The sequence below is a fragment of the Pleurodeles waltl genome, chromosome 7 (assembly GCF_031143425.1).
Source record: "Pleurodeles waltl isolate 20211129_DDA chromosome 7, aPleWal1.hap1.20221129, whole genome shotgun sequence".
In the NCBI taxonomy this organism is placed as follows: Eukaryota; Metazoa; Chordata; class Amphibia; order Caudata; family Salamandridae; genus Pleurodeles; species Pleurodeles waltl.
The window spans coordinates 1,464,257,466-1,464,277,605 of record NC_090446.1 but is presented as its reverse complement, the minus strand read 5'-3'; the positions used below and the strand labels follow the sequence as shown (position 1 = coordinate 1,464,277,605).

The 20,140-nt window shown below is 43.1% G+C and overlaps 1 protein-coding gene across 2 annotated transcripts in view; it reads left to right on the top strand.

Annotated features, from left to right (window-relative positions):
• Window positions 1-20,140, top strand: part of KMT2B (lysine methyltransferase 2B) — a 728,361-nt gene that overhangs the window by 96,832 nt on the left and 611,389 nt on the right. The gene's annotated exons all lie outside the window — the stretch shown is intronic.

Sequence of the window (20,140 nt, the reverse complement as noted above, 5' to 3'; positions counted from 1 at the left end):
TGCTTCAAGGCCTGGGAGGGAGGGAGGGAGGGAGGGAGGGAGGGAGGACACTGGGTCAGTGATGGCTGGGATCACATTGTCAGAGTAAAGGCTGATGAGGTGGTAGTCTCAGCTGAACGGTATCCCATAGATTGCTGGGTTGGACCTTGTGTGTGTGCCTTAGGGGTTCCATTAATAAAGTGACTTTTTTGGGTGGAGGGTTTGGGGAAGTGGTCACCCCTGTTGCGTAGAGGTGCTAGTGGATATTTCATTGATTCTCACTGATGCGCCAGAGGCACAGTAATTTATCTCCAAGGCTGAACTGCTTCAGGGTTTCGAACAAGTATGACCACGTTCCTTATCGGTGTTGATGGAGAGAAAGAGAGCCTCCACTTGGGATGTGTGGATCGATTTAAATGTAAGATACCTCCAGTTTTATTGCAGCAGTGGTAGGTGGGGATGAAGCCTGCTTGCTCTGGTTCTACCAAACCGGGCATGAGTGGTTTGAGGAGATGAGCCAGAATGAACAGTTGGGCATTGATACTCAGAAAAGAGATGGGTCTGTAGGACCTGCCGAGGGTGGGATTTTGCTGGGGTTTGGAATAACGGAGCTGAAGCTTCGAGCATAGTATCTGTGAGGGAGATGGTGTCGACAAAGGAGTGATAAAGGCATGTAAGCCTTTTCAAGAACTTGAGACTGCTCTTTTATCTGATGCACCAGATCCACCCCAATATCAGTGACATGTCTATTTTTGGGGTTGAGCGCTCTAGCCTGCTGTAATCTCTCTCTGGGCTTTTAACCATGCCTACGTCACGCCCATGAGTTTTGTTGGTTCGTCTGCTTGCCTTTTAAAATTTGCTTGATTTTTATTTGTGAAAGGCATGCATACGTCATGCCTTTTCCGGTGCTTAGCTCTCCTCGAGCACACCGGCCAACTTCTGAAAACATAAGAGGCTCCATGTTTCCAGCATGGTTTCTGCACTGTTCACCCCCCCCCCCCCCCCCCCCCCCCCCCTACGCAGTGTGATCTCACTGCACATTTGCCTATATGTCTAACCACAAGCAAACTTGTGTTTAATTTTGTGTGCTCCTTCGCGCATATGGCGTGGCGCTTTAAATCGGCTCGCTTATGTAAAACTGTATTACTTTTAATTTTATGTGGCAATAAAAGTCCGGTTGCATTGGAGATTAGCTTTTAACATTCAGGGTACTCTAGGACTACTTTATGCTGATCCTACATGTAGGAAGCTGGCCCTGTATGTGAATACTATGTAAAGGGTCGAGAGGTTCCTCATTAAGGGGACAGGCCTTGCTATGCAATACCAAAGTGCTCTATTTAGGGGTAGTGTGGTCATGCAGCCTTAGGCTTAGCAAAGAGGAGTGCAAGACATCTACATATACACTCAATAGTTAATAAATGAGCCACACATCTGAAGGAGATCCACACCAATTTATTTATAAAAATAGCAGATATGTTTATGCATCAAAGAATTAGTTTCATTTTAAAAAGTGGACACCATGCAATTTCGTAGTTCAACGATGTTATACGGTTGGAGGAAAAACATGTAGAGTACAGCGACTAACAAGACCAACCTCTTGGGTTAAGGTGAGTAGTGGGCAAAGTCCAAGGCAGCACCCACAGTACACCCTTAGCAGCACGGGGGCAGCTGGTTGCAGAGTGCAGAACAGCGTTGGGTGCCCAGTGCGTTCCTAAGAGGCTGCAGACTGCGGCCAGAAGGCCAGTCAGGCTGAACCAACAACAGGGCTTAGTCCTCATGATGCTGGGGCACAGGTAGGCACTTTTGGTCCTCTTCTCCATGGCTCGGAGCGACCAGTGCAGAGGTGTCCTTAGGTGTCAAGTTTTATTTACTATAACGGTCGCGGTTGGGGTGAGGTGTGGGAGGGGGGAGGTGGCTGCATGTAAAGGCTGCAGGCGACGAATGGGAGTCCAGAAGGGTGGAAACCACAATGGACTCTGACTCTGGAGGGCTGGGGAACCTTGTTGGCACCAATGGTTTACCTCAACTCGAGTCGGAGACAATGGTGCAGTGGTGACTTTAGGTGTCAGGTTTGGGTGGTTTCAGAGGCTTTCAGGGCCCCTACTTTGAAGGTTTGTCAGAGAACAGGTCCACTCTGAACAGCAGGTCAGCTGTTCACAGCTTTATTGAAGGCAGGCATTCCTCCCAGTTTTCTGAAAAACAGTCGCAGGACGAGTTGACTTTGAAATCGACACCAACGAGGGATGCACACAGGCCGGTGAGGTTGGTACCCGGTCAAGTGCTTCTTGTCTTCTGCTGTTGCAGCACGTCTTTGTCCTTGATCTCCATAGGTCACCAGGATCTGCTTCTGTGGTGCCAGGGGTTCCCCTATTATGCTGAATTTATGGGTGTTACGGGTGTTTAGTATAGTAGCCAATGTGCTACTGACCCTTTGGGGCCACTACGCCCCCTATATGACCACTTCTTGTGGTAAGTGGGCATAGCCCTGTCCCAGAATTCTTAAGTATGCCATCACCAAGATGGCTACTTATGAAAAATCGTGCCCACCTCGCAGTGTCCCACTTTGGGGGTGGCACGCCTACCTGACCAGCTAATTGTCCCTCCTGACCAGGTACCAAATGGGCTCTGGACAGGGAGGTGGTTTCCTCTCCTGTGGGAGGAGCCACATTTGCATTTCAAAGGTGGCAGCCCTTTGAGGCTTGCCCCCTTAGGAAGGCTAACCAGCAGGTCATCATGTGGGAGTTGGTGTTACACTCTCTTGCCGGAGCTTTTGTTCTGGGCCTTCTGAGAGCAGAAGACTCACCCTTTGGGGTCCATAGCAGTGTCTCAGGTGGCAGACGTGCAGAAACTGGTTAGCGAGCACGCCAGAGGCGGTTAGGGTTTCAGCGGGCACCTCTGGGTGCATGTATTGTTAAATCCAACACTGGCATCAGCATGGATTCACCAATACGAAGTTTGATATCAAACATCCCTATCTTCAGTGAAGCCATCATGTAGCTGGGGAACATTTATTGACCAGTATCCAGCACATGCATTTAAAATGGCATCCCTGGTAACTTACTATGTCCGAGAGTCAGACGTAGCAGAGGCATAATTACTTATGCAGATATGCCCTCACATGTAATATAATGCATCCTGCCTTGGGGCTGTAAGGCCTGCTGGATGGATGACTTGCATATATTGCATGCAGTGTTAGGGGACAGAGCATACAGGCTGTGTGCCATGTGTTTTCACTTTTGTCTGCACCACCAAAACATGTAGTCTGTAATGGTAGCCTGTCATGTGTTGAGCGAGGGGTCCCTTAGCGTGGCCTAATTTGTGCTGCAGACCTTAGGGACCCTCTTTAGTGCCCTAGGTACCAAGGGTACCATTTTTCTAGGGACTTTACAGAGGATTCTAAATCTTTCCCCATTTGGGGAAACAACTGTGCAGTTTTAGTAAAGAGATCATGCACTGGGGGCCTGGTTAGCAGGAACCCAGTGCACTTTGTCAAAATCACATCAGATAACAGGCAAAAAGTGGTGGGGTGGTAACCATGTCAAAAAGAGGCACTTACCTACACTACAGCTAGAGTAAGCGTAAATGGATGCATATCATCAGCACTTGGTTTTTCTAAAGGTACGAAACAAGGCCGTCCTCTCTCACCAGTCCTCTTTGCGCTAGCCATGGAGCCTTAGGCAACTTGGTTGTGCGAGAACCACTTGCCTTTCCATAGAAATAAATAATTTTATCTCTGTACACTAATTTATGTTAATTGAGGAGCGGACACTGTGGTTAACTGGGTCATTCCCCTTCCAATGCAAAGCACCCCTGCTGATACAAAAGGGATCCATTACATACAGGACAGTGAATACTAGCAAAATGAACCTCGTGCCTAGACATGCATAGCTTTTACAAACTGTACTTTGCCCTGGTTGGTTGTTGTGAGCCATGGCGAAGAAGTTTGGGCTTTCCCACCTATACTTCCTGGAAATGTCATGGATCTATTATCTGGGAATTTCCACCTGTACTGGCTACAGGAGTGAAGGGCAGACTAATTTATATTCTCAGAACAGTTTCAGGGTGAGATCAGTGATTTCTGTAGATATGTTCAATTATTTTAGCCCCTCCCAAATCTGCCTTGATTCTAATTGCATTTATATAGCGCTTACTACCCCTGCCGAGGCGTTGAAGCACTTTTCGACGAGTAGCATGCTATTCTGTAACCCCAGAGGAATTACTGGTGGATTAGTATAGGGAAATATGAGTGCGGTATTAGTATTATGAGTTAATTTGAGCAGAGGATATGTGAGTTTGTTAGTTGGATTGACTAGAGTAATGGAGGACTAGTGGAGGGAAGTGTTAATTAGGAGTTTATAGGATGAGGTTTGTGATGTGTAAAGGAGAGCTGGAGGAGGGAAGAGTCTGTGGAAAGGGGTTAGGGAGATCATAGTAGCATAAGGGGTTTTGGATGAGTCAAAGGTGAGATATGAGGGAGGATTTAGAAGGGTTGTTTTGGAGAGCATAGTAAACTGAGGTTTGGGGTGAGCTAGATGCTGTAAGGAGGGAAAAGCTTATGCAGGGTTATTTTGGAGAGTGGGAATGGAGGATAGATTGATAGAACCATAGGGTGATGGAAAGACTGAGTAAAGCTTACGAGAGAGTAACATATTTTTGAATTTTATTTATAGATTTAATTGTATTTATTTTTCTCTAGCACAGTAGGATTAGAGTAATAAATAGATATATAATTACAAATTAAGGGAATATGGGGGTCATTACAACCGTGGCGGTCTTCGACCGCTAGGGCTGTTTTGGAGGAAGCACCGCCAACAGGCTGGCGGTGCTTCCATGGGGGATTACGACGGTCGCACCGCCGGGACTGGCGGTTTTCCGCCACTTTTGTCCCGGCAGAAGTAATCCTCCAGGGCAGCGCTGCTTGCAGCGCTGCCCAGGGGATTACGAGTCCCCCTCCCGCCTGCCTTTTCATGGCGGTAAGAACCGCCATGAAAAGGCTCATGGAAAGGGGAGTCGCGGGCCACAGCCCTGTGCAGCTTTTCACTGTCTGCACAGCAGACAGTGAAAAGCGCAACGGGTGCAACTGCCCCAGTCACACAGCCGCAACCCTGCCGGCTCCATTTGGCCGAGCTCCCCACTGGGCAGGCGGACGGCAACCAGGTTTCCGCCCGCCTGACAGCAGGTATCTCATAATGGCTGCGGTGGGAGTGTGACTGCATTGGCGGCCGCCCGGCGGTCCAACCTTGGCGGGTGGCTTCAGCCGCCCGCCAAGGTTGTAATGAGGGCCTATATGTGCAAGGAATATAACAATGAGTATAATAATGAGAAGTAAAGTTGTATATACAGACTTCAAGATTTGTATACTTTAAGTGGATCTATAGTTTTTAAGTTGACCGTAGTATACAAACCACTTCCATTTATTTGCATAGCACTGTCTGGTTGTTGGTTTACCTGCTTCTTTTAGAACGTCCATACATTCTAATGGAAGCTATAGGTATTCAAATTTTTTGCAAACCCCTCTACCCCCCCAGCTTTTTTACTTAAAACCTCTTCTCAGCAGGTACTTAAAAAAAAAAAAATCCCTTTGCTCCAGTCTGTACTTCTCCTGGAGATCCTCAAATGATCTAAGCCCTACCTCCTAGCCGTCGCACCCATTGAAGGGCCCACTTGGCAAAATAATAATCTTTAAATATCTCTGGGAGGGCAGGATTATTATCTATTAGCGTATAGCGATTAAGCCTACCATGTCCTGCCTTTTTCCACCAAGGACGCCAACATTTAAAGGCAGGTTCTAATACCTCAAACCAAACTTTCTTGTAATAACTGGGTTCCACAACGACCATCAGTCCCCCATTAGATATCGAGCCAATTAATAATTCGTAGATGTTTGGGCGATATTCTACCCCTGTCTTACCATATTTTCCCACCATCAGCGGGCGCATATATTGGAAATTCGCTCCCATCTGAAACAATTTTAAATTAGGGAAAACCATCTCCCCTTCTCTCTAGATAAAGACATTAATTCGGTCGCCCTTCTACACTTACACCATATGTCCATATAAGTCTAGTTACAAGCTGATCTATTGCTGTAAACCAAGATTTTTCAAAAACAAGTGGAATAGCCCGACAAAGATACAGTATCTTGGGGAGGAATATCATTTTAATCATATTACATCTCCCCATTCTGGACATATGCAGGTTATTTCATCTGCTGAAGTACTGCTTTGCTTTCCCTAAAACTGGCTCCATATTTAAGATGACTATCTCCTCCACCCTGGGGGCAATCTCTATACCTGCATGGCCTACCCTGCACACTGCATGGCCTACCTTGTGGGAATCTTGGGAGGTCACATATTTATTAACCAGCAACTGGGTTTTCTCCCTGTATTTTTTTTTTTGTTGTTGTGTTTTTTTTTTTTTTTTTTTGCTCTCGCTCTCTCCTCTCCCCCCCCCATATTGTCTGCATAAGCCAATACCTTAGTATCCCATCCAAACCTATTAACTGGCAAGATGACAGAATTCCTTTGTAGCCGCCTGAGCAAAGGATCAGTATATATTGCAAACAATAATGGTGAGCATGGGCACCCCTGCCTTGTGCCTCGCCCATTTCGAATACAATCAGATTGCCCTCCCATTAACTGTATCCGAGCACCAGGAGACCTATAAATGGCTTTAGGAGCAAAACAATTTCCCTAAGACCATACATTTCCAATACTTGCCAGAGATAGGGTGAATTGGGACTATCGAAAGCTTTCTTCGCATCCAACAATACAACCGCCACAGGCTCTTCTGCCACATCAGTCGCATCAAAGAGCGTAATGACCCTTCTAATATGATTGGTAGTGTCTTTCCCAGTAATAAACCCATGTTGATTTAATGCCACTAGCTTCCCGATAACGGTAGAAAGCTGAGCTGCAAATTTTTTAGAATAAATCTTAACATCACTATTTATTCATGTAATTGGCCGATATGAGCCTGGATTCTGTGGCATCTTCCCCTTCTTAAAAAAAAACTACTATAGTAGCCTAAGTCCAAGGCGGAGGAGCTTTGCTGCTCTTTTGCACCTGAATGAACAATTCCAGCATCACAGGCATCAGTCGAGCTCTAATGCATTTATAGAATTCTAGAGGCATTTCATCTGGGCCGACGGCTTTTTCCGTAAGGAGTCCCTGAATTGCCTCTTCCAGTTCACCCATACTAAGTCTATCCTCTAGAAGCTCCTGTTCCTTTTTTAAGAGCTTACCGGTCTTTATAGTACTTAAAAACCCATACATTGCTTGCTCATCTATTTGGGGGAGGGGGAGAGCAGGTTTATAAAGCTAGACATAATACCTTCGAAAAACATCTCTGATGCCTTCCGGGTCTGCTGTAATCCGTCCCTGTTGATCTTTCATTTCCCCAATAACCCCAGCTGCCTTATAGCGTGCGCACACCGCTAATAGGCAGACTGTCTTCTCACTATATTCATAACTTTGAGTGCTTCGCAAGGTATTTTTCCACTACTTTTTTTGCAGAGATCTCATTGCTGCCTTAGCTATAGCGATGTTCTCCAGAGCAGTATTCGTATCTCCCCCCACCCTTCTATAACCAAGATCAAATGACTTCCTGCCTCTCTAAGCTTTGAATATGCCTCTTTGATCAGGGCTTGGGCATACTTCTGTCTTCTGAGGCTAAAACTCGGGGATTCCTCCAGTATCCCGGCCTTTAAGGTATCCCAGCCTTTTACGGTATCCCAAACAATTCCCACTTGAGCAGTCCCCCTATTAATTTCCAAAAATTCCTTTAGCCAAATATTCATGACAATGATATTCTGGATCATTAAGGTGCCCTCTCTCAACGGGTCCACTTCCTGTTATCATATTCAAAGCTTTCCAAATTTACTTCCAATATTAATGGGTCATGATCTGCCATAAACCATGTATATATTTCCATTCCAGCCCCTATTAATAATTCAGGGGAAATTAAGGAATAGTCTAATCGAGCCAACTTCGCATTGGGGGGGCAGAATAATACGTATAACCAGGATCAGGTTCACAACGCTTTACCCAAGCATCCACCTGCCCTAATTTCTTTTGCAAGCTAAAAAGAGCCTTAAACACCCGTGGTTTGCGTCCGTGATACCTATTAGGGGTGGTACTTAACAGATCAAGTAGCCCATCCCAGGAACCATTAAAATTCTAATTTCCGCATAGAATATAGGGGGGAGACCACTCCGCTAACTCCACTGACAAAGTCCATCAGAGCTGGATCATCCACCACTGCACCATAGATAAAACAAAGAGTAAAACATTCTTTGTTATGAAGACACTCTGCTCCCGCCCATCTTCCATTTCTGTCTGTGGTCTGCTTTGTAAACTTCAGTTTACTGCTACCGTCTAATATCGCAACCCCCTTGGTCTTAACATTCTGTTCAGTGCAAATTACTACCATCATACCTAAAGAACCTGAAATCGATCTATTACTATATTCTACGTGCATCTCCTGCAGGCAATACACGTCTGCCCTTTAGGGTTTTCAAATCTTCAGCAATGTTTTGCCTCTTCGGGGGATTATTTAACCCGCATACATTGATCGATGCAATTCGCAATATAGCCATTTTTCCATTAAATCTCCTTAGACATATATATTTATCAACTGTTGTGCACCTTTTACCATTTCTGGCTGCCATCTTTATATACTAGATATCGTCCTTCCACTTTTTTTTTTTTAAAACTTACCCATCCTTTTTTTACCCTTTGCCTTCTCCTTTCACCCCTGTAGTATTAAATTTCCAGTCTACCTTTTTGTTTTCCTTTTTTCTTTATGCCTCCTCCCACTGCCCCTCTTCCCACCCTTCCTCCCCTCCTCCCCCCTTCCATTCTCCTATCCTGCCCACTCCCACTCTCTCCTCCACCCCCCATCAAAATAGCAGTCAGACCACCTCTGGTCTGAATGATGGTATCCCTTAGTGCTGGTCAAAGACCCTCCCTGGACAACTGTACTTCCACCATATGTGTTTACCCACACCCTCATTGCAGCTGATCAGTTTCCTATGAATTCTGTACTTTCAATTCCATCAGGTACTCGTTTGCGTGAACCTCAGACATAAATGTTTTAATTTTCCCATTAATCACAGTCTTCAGCCATGCTGGAGCCAGTAGAAAAGCCTCCCCTCCTCTATCCTGGAAAGGCTTAATTGACTGTCGCAGCCGCCACCTTCGCTCCACCGTAACATGGCAGTAATCCGGTTGTGTAAAAAAAGCAATGTTCTCAGCGCACCGTGGGGCATCAGGACGGGCTTTTTCAAAAATAGCTTGCCTTAACAAAAAATTACCAAAAAAACCCAGAATGGCTCTGGGCTGTTTCAATCCGGGGTTGCGCTCTCCCATTCGCCTTGTCAGTGGGAATCTGTGGACTCTTTTAATTTCCGCTTCCCAGTCCCATTTTGTACGTTCTGGAAAAGCATTCCGCAGAAGATTAATCATAAATGCTCCATTATTTACCTCCGCCCCCTCTTCTATGCCCAAAAATCGCAGATTAGATCTCTGCTGGTTTTCATAATCTTCCAGTTTCCACATATCAGTTAAGTCCAGTTGAGTTCCTCCTGCTCTTTCAAAACCTCAACTTCTACCTCCACTACAGAGGTTCTATTCTCCATGGTATATAACTTTCTTCAATTTCGACGCAGGGTTTAGCCCCGTTTCGCACCGTGGCCTGTAGTTGCTTGGTGGCCAGCCGGGCTCTCCAACTCTCTGCCTGTGTCTTAGTTTGCAGTTCCCTTACAGTGCCGTATATCAGCTGCAGCATTTTTGTATCTACGCTAGCCAAATTATTGATCGGTTCACTCGGGCAATTTTCACCTGCGCCTGTATTGGAAGACAAAACATTCTTAAAGTCCTTAAATTCTTTCTCCAAACTCGTTAATCTGAGGATAATCTCCTTCTGGAGAATCTGCTCCACCAGTTGAGCCCATTCTGGACTTTATGCGCTTACGGTGATGCCGCTGTAGCTTTACTGTGGGACCTGCCACCGAAGATAAGCTTTCAGCCTCTAGTGCTACACTCCCTTCATCTTCACTGCTGACAGCTTCTGAGCCTTCGGTTAATGAATACAATTTGTCTCCTCCATCCTTAGACCAGTCTATATTCTTTCCGCCCCTTTCAAGCTTTCTGGTCCCCAATGCCAGGTCTTTCACCACATCATCACCTGCTAGACTTATTTCTTTCACTTTTCCACTACAGAATTCTGGGGGCTCATCAATAGTGTCACGGATGTCTTGAATGTCTTGTATTCTTAGCTCTCCACTTGCTCTTTCGTACCGTCTTTAGTGGATACCCTGATGGAGCCTTCAGGCTGCACAATCTGCCTCTTCAGGCTCTTAAGTTCGTCTGCTCGCCCCCTCCCCCCCACAGGCTTGTGTTATATTAGAATCCAGGTTGCTCTCAGTGAGCCCATTTTTAGCTTGTAAATGCTCATCTCCATGGCTTATTACCTCCAAATCCCCCCTTCATACATATTAGTGTTTCCTTAGAGAGGAGTGTAGAATTCGTGCTGCTATTCCCTTGCTCTCCATTAGTCAAAAAGTTAGTTATAGCTGGTTGCGTTCTGTCTTCTACTTTATCAGGCTGGACCCCCCCCCAGGCAGATCCCTAACATCTTTAACTGTCCCGCCACCAACTTTGCAACTTAATTTAGTCAACCCTCCAGTAATCCGCTTACTGGCTGAGTCACTATGAGTTTAAGGGTGGTTTTCAGTGATCAGTCAATGCTCCTACAGAGCCAATCCTCACCCTCTTGGGCGTCCCCTTAAAACCAAGCCCAGACTGCATTTATATTTATATTGTGCTGTCTAGCAGCCTTACTGCCGCATCCATGGCACTGTAATTGTGTCACACATTGCCTCAGGTCTCCTTGAATCTCTGCGACACCGGACCTCTCCCAGCACCTGCCCAATAATCCAACAGCCTCGACAGGTTGGGGGGGGGTAGAGGGGAACAAGTAGCGGCATACACATCGCGTAGCTCAGCACGGATGCCGTCTCCGCCGCACCACGTCTTCGTGCTAACTACGACCCGGCGTCCAGGGGGTGAGGCTGCCCGGACACCATCTTGCTTCTTGATGTGTATATTCCATTAAGTTTTTGTGTAGCTGAAGTTTGTCTTGAATGTTGTTCATTTTGAGCCAGGTCTGTTGCAGCCTTCTGATTTGTTGCTTTATCTTTTTAATTTCTGTCTTTCTCGAAGGTGTTGGTTTTCTTTTGTCCTGTTTGGATATCCGAATCTCACTCAGAAAAAACTAAAGATTCCTGTAGCCACTCAAGAGTTTTGGAACAGAATTGTATCTAGATTTGTGTTGGCTGTTAGTTGTGAGTTTGCTCCATGGCCAGTAGATGCATGTACATAAGTTGCTATGGGGTGTGTTGATTTGTGGTGTTTTATGTCAGTTACCAACTGGTGGTCTGATTATGTGATTGGAGTAATGCTTTGAATGGTAACTAGTTCAGGGTTGTCAAAAATGACATCTAGGATGTGACAAGCGATGTGTGTGGGATTGTGTATACCCCAATGAAGGTTCGATGTGACCAGGCCAGTGGTGCTAGCTTTTAGATGTGGCTTATTGGGTTTGGCAAAACAAATGTTTAGGTCCCCAAGAATGCATAGGTTTGACTCCAATGTTATAAGGTTTGAGACTGAATCTAGAAAAGTGTCTGGGAATGTTGAATTGTTACGTGGAGGTCTGTAAAGGAGGAGAAAGTTACAGGAGGAAGTTGGTGTAGGGTTGCATCTGGTGAGGAGGGCCTCAACATTGTATGATGATGTTGTCCGTTTTACTGAGATTTATTGCTATTCGAATATAATAGCTAGCCCACCTCCTCTTTTGTCTATACAGTTTTGTGTGATGGGTTGATAACGTGGAGGAACGACTTCATGCAGCACTGCGGCCATGTTCTCTCCCAACCATGATTCAGTTACAAATAGTAAGCCAGGGTGTGTCAGTGAGCAGGTCGTAGGTGTGGTGCTTGTGTCTTTTAGAGTGATCAAGCATTTATGAGCAGACAGTTCAGAAAATGTTTATGTTGGTGGTGGTGGTTTTGTTTTTGAGAAGGGTGAGCAGTATATTTTGAGCTTGTAGCAGGTGTGCTGTTAGTTGTGATAACTGTATGAGGGTCACAATAGTCCTGTTTTCCTATATAGTGTTTCTCTTCCAGCAGGCTTAGGAGGCATTTTGTTGGGTCTGTGTGTTGGTGGTGGATGTGGGGACGTAGTGAAATAATGAGTATATTTTTTTTTCTGAGAGTAGCCATATAGTGTAATAGATAAGGGGATGCAAAGTTAAGAGTGGCATGTTTATTTTTTTGCGTAATATAAGGCTCTAAATAGTGCAATAGATGAGATGTGGGTGAATGAATGTTGCTGTGTGGAGTGCTTGTGGTAGATGTTTGTGAATAGTGAGAATTTAGGAGCAAGGATTGGGCAGGATTTGCATTATTTGTGTAGTCATGAGGGTGGGTGTGATGGACAGTATGAAAGATTGTGTTATTTTGATGTTTGTTTTTGTGGAATAGTGAGGAGATATTGATGTAGTGGCTTTCTGTAAAGGATTTGTAAGTGAGTGCTGGTAAGTGGTATTAGAATATCACAGGGAGTGTTGATGTGTTTTGGAGACGAGTGTATTAGGTGTGTGAGAGGGGATGGACAAGGGTTGGGGGTGTTAGCTTTGTTCACTGGACGAGGTAATGTGTGGTGGATTGTATGGTTGTGTGTAATTGGTGAAGATAGAGGGAGGGCGTTTTTGGATGAAGTGTTGGAAGGCTGGGTTTAGGTATTGTCATGATCAAAGGTGGTCTGGCAGGAGCAAATAGAGGATAGTGCTGTTGGTTTGTATGATCAGGGAGTATGTATCTGGCTGGCCAAAAGTAATGTATACTGTGCTTTTGTGGGCAATGACAGGACATGTTAGTGGGAATAGACAGCCTAGTGTTTGGTGTAAAAAAATAAAGGTATCTAACTGTTGCAGTTGTGGTGGATATGAGTATAGGTGTGTTATGTGGGGTTTTGTGCTGGTTAATGAGACATTACAATCTGCAGGTGGTCTGTTTGTGGTGCATGACTTGGATGACTTTGCTGATATTGTGTTTGGATATTAGTGGATGTTGAGGGAATAACGTCCTTTCTGTTAAATGGTAAAATAGTCAGCATTTCTGACCCTAGGCCCGGCCAGTCCCGAACAGTAACTACTCTTGTCTTCGCCGCCCTTAGCCTCAATGCCCGAACTGAGCCGCCCTGAGCCCTAGGCATAAATAGCCATGTTGGCCAATAGAAACCTAGTCCTATCCCTAAGCAATCAGATTTGTAACTCTAAAACCTAGAGCCAATGGGAGACCTAGCCCTATTAACCAATCACACCCCTAGTCCTGACTACCAGTCACAACTCTGACCCTAAAACCAGGAACCAATAGCAGTCCCAACCCTAGTACCAATCGTAACACTAAGCCTAAACTCATGAATTAATAGAAATACTAGTCCCAGCAACCAATCACAACAACGTATGCAACAAATAATAGAAACTCTTAGGGGCCAAATTAACTGAAGCCCAAGCCCTTGTGGGAGGGAGGAGGGAGCTGCTGCTCTATTCAGAATCTCCTTGGATACAGACAGTCCACGCTTCCAAGCTAGCAGAGTCTTATTTCCAGATAAGGGACAGATTGAAAAGCACTGAAATACTGCTTGTCGCACACTCACATATTTGGCTTTTTCAAGGCAAAAAAAACATGTGGCGCTGACACTTTCTTAATACAATTGAAAATGAAGAAATAGATTAAGTACTTTCCTAAGTACACTCTGATTAGCCACTGAGGTATATGGAGCCTTTAAAAAATAAAAAAAAAAAAAGTTGGCTTTTTGGAGTCTTTTCTCACAAACTAGGAGGAAAATTTCAAACAGTCACAGGTGAAAAAAAACAGCAGTTTAAAAAGGCCAGGCTGGCTGAAACACATGGAGCTTACAGTAAACCGGCACAGGTAGCAGTACAAACACTTTTTAACACATCACTGAAATCTGAGCAGTGGAAGCTGGTTATCTGTTATTTAGTCAATATACAAATTTCCTTGCTGTAATCATGAACTGACAATAATAGGTTGGAAAGTTGACCTTGGGGAATCATTTGACCTAATTGTGGAAATACTGCTGCCGACAAAACTAAGATGGAGTCTATTAGTTACAGACATAAGTTACTCTTCAAATTTCTCAATACGCTGTACAGTTCTCCCAGTTTCCTACACAAAATTGACTCAGAAAAGCCTGATCACTTTAGTAGATGTAGTTATACCTCAGTGGGCTTTTCCACTTAGCTTGGCTATGCCCTCCTGCTGCAGTGTATTGAAGGAATCATCAGATAGATAGTGGGGAACGCAGTAGAATTTCCATCACAAATAATGCTCTTGGTCCACGTTAAGCTTGTCTATTCGACATCTAGAAAGCATTGTCAGTATTCATTTTGTTTGCATAGCACAAACTGTTTAACATGCATAAGGAACCTAGTACCTAAGACCAGAGATTGTTTGAAAAATACTTCCCATGGTGAAACCACAGCTTCTTTTTGTAGGTTTGCAGTTCCACATGCCAGATCTCGAGCTTTGGGGGCCACTTAGACAATATTTAACTGCAGAAAAACAAGATTCCACAAGACTTTCCTTGAGCCCTAGGTTTGATGGAGTTCTTGAATTTTGTGTTCTCTTCTGTACTGACAGTGCTGTTACTGCCATCATTTTACATTGCTGTGTCTGATATATGCAAATGTGATATTATCTGGACCTTGCCAATACCATGTTGTTGAATGATGTGTGTGTGTTCCACACAGAAACCTTGCCATCTTTCCATATACTATGTTTATGTCTGCGCAGCTGTTCAACATTGCCTGTACTACAAGTTGACTTAAATAGTTGCCCCTGATTCTATTTCTCTGTAAAATCAAAGTAAAGGTTTTAAAAAAGCAAGTGCACTGGTATGACTAAGCTCACTGGCGTCACCTAAATGTCTTCAGATATTTTCTTCTTACTGTGATTTGGTATGCTGGTCATTTGCTTGGGTATGCATTTACAACAGGTATTTTATTAATTGCTGGGTTTATGGTACACTGCAGTTTGTAGCATTTTTCAGTGTTGCTGTGTGGAGGCACGGAGTGGCTTCAGTTTCCTTTCTGTTGTATAGACAATTGATGGTGCCTGTTAAGTTTCTACTCCTTTTTATACCACAGTGGAGATTGTAGCCTGTGTCATCTTTGCTAGTGTATTCAAGAATTGCGATCATGCCGGATATTCCTTCTGGTTTGTTAGGGTATGCTGCTCTCGAATATTCCTTTGCTAGTTTGTCTTCGATGTTGGGATACTCTTTTTGCTTTCCTTGACATTGAAACAGTTTGTAGTCCAATTTGCTGGTGTGCTGAGGTGGTGATGCTACATGTCCCTTTGTGATACGTTCATACCACATGCAATTTTGTAATATTGCTGTATTTTGATGTGTGAAGATCTGATATTGTCAAAGGCATCAGTTTGTGTTGTATCTTGTAGAAGGGTTGAAATGTTGATACCTGTGATGGTGTCACTGGCATCTCACCCTAATGATGATGGGAGTCTAGCTATGTCCGTCCCCCTTGCTGTCTTTTTCTAGTTATCAACTTTGTAGTTTAGGAAGCTGAATCTCCTTGGATTGTTTAGAGTTCCAAAATCAGCGGTTCCAATCTGTTTGTTTACTGACAGTCTTTGTCCACTGGTCTCCCGATGGAGAAGAAAGGCTTGGTTACTGAAGGAAATAAAAGGTCAACTTTTAAATCTCTTAAGGTGGGAAAGAAAACAGGTAATTTTGATAACCCTTAGATTATGGACATTTGTGTGAGTTGGAGTTTGGCGGTGTAAGGATGGAGAGAAAGGGATGTGGCTTCAGTGAAAGATGGTATTCCGTGTAAGCAGAACAAAGCTTGGAGGTGGTCCTTTAGTGGGAATTGTGGTATGATATGAACCAACAAGACAGCCCTCTGTTGTCCCATTCATAAGTTGAGTAGTATGGGTTTATTTTCCTCAAGTGTTCCCCAGAACAGTTTGTTACCAACTTTGATAGTTTGCACTGTGTGACTTTTAAAACTTAATGGAAGCATAATTTTGCATAGTTTTCAAAAGAACCCCAATTTGTATTGAGATGAAATTCAAAAAGCTACATGAAAGGAGCTACGTTTTTCTGTTGATTCGGTGAAATGGGCCTTTCAAACTCAGATTGCTAGCTAAGCAGCTCTCTGTAATCAATCATGTTAATTTAAAACAAATTGTGAAATCACAACCTTCACCAAGGATAAGTGCGTTCATTTTTATAGTTGAAAGAACCATATCAACATATTTTGCATGTTGAGTTAAGAGGATCTACACTGGTTTCTGGTGGTACTTGAAAAACCAGGGTGTTGCTTCGGCAATTTATTTATAACTGTGCACCTGCCTGGGTCAGACGTGTATGCTGGCTGCAGTATTTGGACAAGGGTTGGATGGCAGGAGTCCTGTTGTGCCTGCCTAAGTTTGACTATTGCAGTTTGCCTGTGCCAGTCATTGCCTTGGTTCACAAGGATGTGGTAATTGTATAACTTGGGTCGGGGATTAAATTGTGTGACTTGTGTAGTCACAGGTGCATCCAGGGACCTCTAGGTAGTGCAGGCATATTAGTCATGCGACAAAAGTGTGGGGAAAAATATGAATACAGAGATTTCTATGAGAAATAGGTTATTTAAACAGGCAGCAAGCACTGTTTTCCATGTATCTGAATCACATGGGTTGTGGGTGGGCATCTGAGAGCCGTAGGTGTTTGGTGGTTTGAGTAAGCTGAAAATATCTCTGGGCTGGAAAGATTTAGTGTTTGGTGCACACTGCTTTTACTGCCAAGACATGGAACCCAAAACGACTCATGTTGAAGCAGTCACTGAGTCCTGCAGGTCTTACATACCTGTTCGGTAAAATATAACACTAGATGTTTAGGATGGTTCTTAAATCAAAACGGGCAACAAGTTGTTTCTGGTGACTGTCTTCATTTCATGTGGTGTTGCATGAGCGTCACAGGGCTACTAAGAACTGCAGTCGGTTGAGTCGCTCAATAGTTGAGCACAAGAAGAAAAATAAATTAGACAAGTGGTTAAATGGACATTCATAGTCAATAACAATGCGCTGTGGTAGGTGCAAACTGCATACAGTGAGGAAAGTGTGGACTTGTAATGTTTCTTTAATTTATTTTTGTCAAATGCCATTTTAATGTACACAAATATGTGTGCCTGTGTATAGTGTGGGAGATGTGTTTAGTATTTGCATTAAAACCTCTCCGACATTCTGGTCTAGTACCAAAATAGCACTTCAGGTTTTAGAGGTTATTTATTTCTTCCTTTATATTGAGTCCTATAATGTGTGGTGAGTCACGATTGTGTATACCTTCTTCTGTAGTGTTTATTAGCTTTGAATATGAACACATTTGTGAATTACAATCCATCCTTGATCCTCTTCAGAATAGTGTTGCTCTAAAAAATGTTCAGTTAATGTAGCAGACTGACTGTTTCTCCTTATTCTCCATTAAGGTAGAGAAGTTCAGCTTTAATTCTTAGGTTTTGCCTGAGACAGCACATGCACTGTTGCTTGCAAGACATTTTGTTTATTTACAGGGACATAGAGCGTGCCCATTACATACCAATGGTTGGCTTCATTGTCACTTCTTTCCTTGCAACACGGCTAAAGAAACATTGTAAAAACCAGCAGATCTCACAAGGGCAAGACTTAATGGCCTTGGCCATTGCTCATTTGATCTTGTTTGCTCATGTATGTGGGATTTCAAGGGCATGTTAGTGCATAAATGATGTGCTGCACATTAAAACTCTTTATGAAGAATTGCAATGTTGCATGCAAAATGTTACTTCAACTGTTTGGCTACCTATGCTACACACTTAAGTTGTCCTTCAGCTTCTGGGGTACTACAGAGTGGGAGGTTGGGTGGGGTCAAATTGTAATTGAATGGTTTTAAGCCTGCTCAGACCAGGTGGTTTCTCAGATTGTATTTCTTACAAAGGTCAAACAGTGTTTTTCACGTTTTTGCGAGAGTTTTCTATTACAGGTGCTAAGTAATAATCCAAGTTACTCCCTCTTTAAATGAATTTGCCCATGAATTTAAAATGATTTCTAGAGATCTATATCAGCTAGCTTCTAAATAAAAGAAGCAGGGAGTGTATGCGGTCTGAAACTGCTAGAGCTAGGTCCTGTTGAATATTGGTATATGTAGCTTGTATAGCAATCTTAACTAGGATGTCTGTCATTTTATGGAATGTGCGCTTTACAATTACGGTGTACCTTTTTTTTTTTTTTTTAAAAGCTTCTCTTCTGCTGCAGAAAAAGTTTAATAAAGTTGTTAATGTATTTTGAAATTGGTGCAGTGAGTGAATTGCAACCACACATTATAGAATGTCCTGGTGGGAAGGTAATATGTTTGTATCTTTGGTAAAATGTGGAAAACTAATTATGGTCATTTTTATTTAAAAACCCATAGTAAAATCTTTAGACAGAAATCCTAGAGTCCTCTTTGTCCCATATCATTACACTTGTAACATCATTTTTTTTTTTTTTTTTTCTGCCTCTGCAGGGATGAATGTAATTGAATATCTACTTGTTTGTGTGACGGGCTGCTTCAAAAAATCTACTTGTCCTGTAAAGAAAATCTGTGTTTGGCGCCATGCAGAGTAGTGACCGATTATGGCAGCAATATCATAATATGAAAGCGCTAATAATAGCCTTTATGATTATGCCAGGGCTTGAATGTTAGCAATTTCCTGTTTTTGCCACCTTTCCACAGATCAACATACTGAGGTTGGAGGTAACAGTAAGCACAAGTTCTAGGGTTGGAATGCCCCTTTGAGTCTTTGCAAATCTACTAACGTGTGTATTTTGGGGTTTTTACGAGCTATTCTCTAACCTTTCCCCCATACTGAGAAAGGTAGAAAATTTGTTCATGACGAGGGCAGAAGTAAAACTTCTTCCAGGATTGAGGAGGAAAAAAAAGTAGTTGGAGGAAAATTTAATTTGTAAACACAGCAATTTTTTACTTGAGCAAATCTGCATGTGCATATTTGGTTGTGCTAAAATACAGTTCGCAAATATTTTCTAGGAGTACGATTTCCTGGTCTTATTTTGTGAATTCTTATGAATTTATGAAATAGGTAAATTTGCACTAATGCAGAGAGATACAATGGAAACACTTTTGCGACTTTCTTCAACAATTGGGCCCCTAATTGGGTCTGGAGTTAACCAAGTCTTTTTTTTGTTTTTATTAAAATTCTGTCTTGCTCTAACCATCTTTCAGCTGGCTTCGCTGTAAGTGATAACAATCTGCTCTTTCATAAGCAGCATGTAGGCACACAGTAGTTTTGTTCAGTGCCAGGAACTACTGTGGCAATGTGTGCTTTTTTAGATCAAAAAATATTTTTCCTTTTGCCAGTGTTTGTCACAAGGGTGAGGGCCTGGCAACACCCACAACAATAAAGTTTTACAAAAGCCATGTCAAAACAAGACACATTGACAAAACCAAAAGACCGACCACCAAAGTTGGACCTACTGGCTTTCTCAATGCTTGTTTATTTTCATGTTTCCCATAATTTTGTTGAAACTGGTTTCATTAGTTTTCCTTTATGAATATTTTTGGAAGTACCAGCATGCATCAAAACATTTTAGTGAATGATACTTCAAATAAATGGTACCTGACAATTCACAGTAATTTAGCAAAATCTTCTTTTCTTAGTTGCATTTTTTTTTTTTTTTTTTTTTTGTGTGAACATTTTATTCTGAAAGTAAAGGATTTTCAAGCCTCTGCATATATTTGCATCTAATCAGAGAGCATTCTGGGGGCCCCTATATGTAGCTTCATATTGTTACTTTGCGAACGTGTGTACCCATTCTTTTTGTGCAGTCAGAGCTTACAACATGTAGTTAGAGCACTCTCCCTAATAATAAACGTTTACATTACTATACCATAAATACAAGTCTGAACAGCATTAACATATGGACACAAATATGACGTCGACTGCATACAGTTCCCTATTCCATAATGTGGTACTGTAAACTTGTAGCCAAAGTGTTTGTCCTGCGGGGGCTGGGCCTACTTGTCCCAAGAACAAAGTA